The sequence below is a fragment of the Pteropus vampyrus genome, unplaced genomic scaffold (assembly GCF_000151845.1).
Source record: "Pteropus vampyrus isolate Shadow unplaced genomic scaffold, Pvam_2.0 Scaffold21, whole genome shotgun sequence".
Lineage (NCBI taxonomy): Eukaryota > Metazoa > Chordata > Mammalia > Chiroptera > Pteropodidae > Pteropus > Pteropus vampyrus.
Genome location: NW_011888802.1, coordinates 6,839,882 through 6,844,234, shown reverse-complemented (window position 1 = coordinate 6,844,234; position 4,353 = coordinate 6,839,882).

The following is a 4,353-nucleotide window of genomic DNA, read 5'->3' as shown; positions in this document are numbered from 1 at the left end:
CTGATACAAATCATAGAATAAGCCAAGATAATACTCAGACATGAGAGAAGGAATAACAGACTGAACCAAAGCAAAGAGAGGGGAGGAAGGGAAAAGGAAAGTCAGGCATTGGGTTGGGTTACCAGATCTGAGTATTTATAATGGAGGAAGGTTGAAAAATGAGAGGCTTAAGAGAATGGGGAGTATAACAGATTCTGAGAGAAGAGGAAACCAGATATAAAATATTTCCAGGTGTTATGAATTAAATCCCTTTGATTTCCTACAAGAGATTGAAGTAAAAAATATAAATTTATTTTATTCACTTATGTATTTATTTATTAATTGACAACTTGTTGTGTTTCCTTCTTTAAATGTACCCCAATTCCCAGTTTGACTCACACGGAAGAGACTACATCGACAGTGTTACAAGTGCATTAGAGGTACTTCGAGTTCTTAAAGCCAAGATATTCCAGGCTTCTTCACAAATTTGGGCTCTATTCCAAGCATATGGAAAGTTCCCATATAATTAGGACCACCAGTAAATGTATACTAATTAATAATGTCCACAGCGATACCCATAATCTACAATCCATTGCTATATTTGGCATTGATTTAAAATACAGGCCTCAGCCAAGTTGGGCTCACATAGCAAAGGAAACAGGATAACTTAGAAAGGTTTCTGGAAAGCTAGATGAATTCCTAGAGGCGATCCCGACCACAATTATCTTTTTGAAACAGGATTCCTATCAACAACAAGGAAAAGAGTAACTCAGTTTGAAACAGTCAATATAGTAACACCTAAATCCAAAAATCTAGTATCTCCTCGACTTCTGTGCAAATAAACTTCCCAAACATTACAGATATATTTATTGCTCTAGGATATTGTACTGCCATCACACACACACCAACTCTGATATTGCATTGAATCTCTGAGATTTTAAACCTCAGGTATAGGCTAAAAATGAAGGACAGAAGATTATTTGTGCTTTGCAGGATGGGGGCTGTAAAGTCTGTCAATGAGGCAGTCATCAGAGATGCTCTGAAGACAAACTGCATTATTATTGTGCCAGAGGCTACTTCTTGATAGACCATGCATTTAAGTCCAGTATTAATCTTACTTGTATAGGTTAAAAAGATTTGAAGCAGGTAACTTACTGGAAATGATCCAATTACTTTTATAAATGTGCCAATGGTTACTGAAGCAAAAGAAAAAAATACCAACCCCTCTTTGGAGTGTATTTATGTTGAAGGAATGGGTCGAAGGAAGCTCTATCTGCTTTTTGTTGAGGGGGAAAGCCTAAAAAACTAAGGAAGCTCTGGTTCCCTGTGAACGACCAATCCACCCCCAACCACTGCCTGCCATGCTCCTGGCCATGTTCTGTAGCTCCATGACCTTGTAATATAATTGACATTCAAGATATCCAATGAATTGGTTTAGTTGCACCAATATGCTAAATTTAATAAACAGTTAACTATCCATGACACATTATTCAAAAAGAAAGCACTTGAGTTTGCTCACAGCTTTGATGCACACAAGATGTTCTCCAGCCTAACATACTATCAAACTAATGAGCTGTCAGAGGGTATGTGTTCCCTGGATGAGTAGCAATTGTGCTTTAATTTCAAATATTTTAATCCCTTTGTATTAATATTAAAAGTTTAATGATACATAGCACTAGGGAAACACAAGAGATTAATAATATATATTTTATATATCAGTCTCATTTATTTAAGAATATGTTATAAAAAGCACAAAAAAATTTAGACCTAGTTAGGTCATAATTGAAACAATGTGGACTCCAAACTGCAGGTTTTTAAATGATGTAAAACAGGAGGGGTTGGGGTGGGGGTGGGGGGTTGCTATTCTCTTTACTTAAATCAAAAGGATAAAAATCAACATTTTTCTTTGCAATGGAAAAACAATGCTTTACTTTAACGATTTGTTTTGTCAATTTTAAGGTAGTAACCTGATTATCTTTTTAGAAACGCTTTTCACTCTCTTCTATGAGCTAATTCCTATTTCTCTTTCAGTTCTCATTTGGAAAGCTGCCTATTCAGAGGACCTTACCTGTTCTTTCAGGTGTTTTCCCAAGCGGTCTTGTCATTTCTAGAATAGTTAACCCCTTTATTTCTGGTAGGGGCTTGATCCAATGTCTTGCTGCAGACCAGTCGAAATCATTCTCAAGCTCTTTGAGAAACTTCTTCAGAGGAATATTATACTTATATTTATTATTAGCTTTTTCTTCACATTGCCTTAATTAAAAAACAAATTGGCAGATTTACTTTTAATATTTTTTTAAATGAAGATTTTGAAACAATGCATACTTATACTTCATTTGATGAAAATTTAATGAACTAATTTTTGGATGTAAGGACTTAATGGAGTCATAAATTAATCGAAATGAAGAGCAGCCTTCAACCTTGCAAATTAAGGGTTTGCACAATTTCGTTTTGATGCCAGTTTGCAGTCATCATCTTTATCTTTCTGTTCTTATTAAATTAAATTCCTGTATTCCAATGTATTTTTATAGGTGTTACGGACTAAATTGTGTCCTCTTCAAATTCATATGTTGAAGTCCTATCCCTGAGTGCCTTAGAATGTGGCTATATTTGGAGATAGAGGCTTTAAAGAGGTGATTTAGGTTCAATGAGGTTATAAGAATGGGGTCCTAATCCAGTATGATTGGTATGTCCTTATGAAAAAAAGAAAACACAAGACATACACAGTGGAAAGGCCACGTGAGGACACAGTAGGAAGGTGGCCAAGGAGATAGGCCTCAGGCGAAACCAAACCTACCAGCCCTTTGATCTCAGACTTTTAGCCTCGAGAACTGTGAGAAATACATTTCTGTTATTTAATTAAGCCACCCAGTCTGTGGTATTTTATTTTGGCAGCCCTAGCAAACTAATATACTAGGTAAACACTAATGGCTACCTAACATCTGAAAACATTGACATTTTATAAGATTTAAGTAAATCCTTATGCTAGCTGTCTCTAATTAGATCAACAGATAAAGTTTAATCCAGTACATATCTAAACCATTAGCCCACTTGACTCAAAGTAGAAGTTCCATTTACAACCTTATCAATCACTATAGTACAATATACCAGGATGTAAAGAATTACAAAAAGGATTTAATACTTAGTAAATATGTATATTATGTGTATTTTCTCTCTGCTCAAATGTTGTTCCAGGATTTACATGCCCTGGGAAATTTGATTTAATATGCCTCAAATTTCTGATTTCACCAGCAGAAAGAATTCAATGTCCTTTCTCAAATTTTATAAATTCTTATGTTTTTGTTTTTGTGTTTTTTTTAATTTCCACACAGCTACCTCATTCTTCTATATCTACCTAGGGAATTTAAACACTTCCCCAATCACACAACATATATACACATACTACAGCTCAAATCATAATCCTGGCCATCACCAAATTTAGTTATACCAAATATGTCATTATATTTGTAATTTTATTGAAGATTTTCTTCAGATCATAGGAAGGTGAGTGTTTAGGACACTTTGACAAAGATGTGGGTGGGGGGAGATGTTGAAATGTCATGATGTTCACTATATTTCTGACCCTAAGAACACTAATTTGACTAGGAGCTCTTACTTAACCTCTCAGCATCTCTATAATGTTCAAGTTCCAGGAAGATGACTCTGATTTGCATAACCACTGTCTTCCTCTTCATTTCTCCATTGTCTTAACCTGTATATTTCTTGGAGAATTTTCCTAATAAGCTAATTTGTCATTTTCATTATTTTTTCTTAATTTATCACCAATTTTAATATGTGTATGTAGGCAATATTTTAAAATAAGAATCTTGACCATGTTTCATTAATTTTAGCTTTTCTTTGTTCACTATATTATATTGTATGCAATTCTTAAGATCATTAATTACATTCTAAAGTATTTACAATAGTTACGATATTATATTATTTGAATGCTCCATAATTTATTAATTGTTCTCTTGTATTAAAGATGTTAGCTAGATCCCATTTTTTGCAATTAAAAATAATACTGAGTACTTTGAACATGAATCTTTATTGTAAATTTCTGTCTATTTTTTGTAATTGATATCTAAAAAGGGGGTTGCTAAATCAAAGTTGTAAAATCTGTTATTGCCTTTTTAATAATTATAAAAGTAACCAATCTTTCCCACTAAAAGTCAATACATATTTAATATATTATTTTAACAATTTATAAGAAGAATATTTTACAATATGAAATGATTTAGAGCTTATATTTTATAAACTCTGTCTTGGAAAAGTTGCATATATTGGTATATTGATGAATATTTGTAAATATATTGTATATGCATGTATTTATATATAAATATATTTGTGTATATATATACTTATATACATATA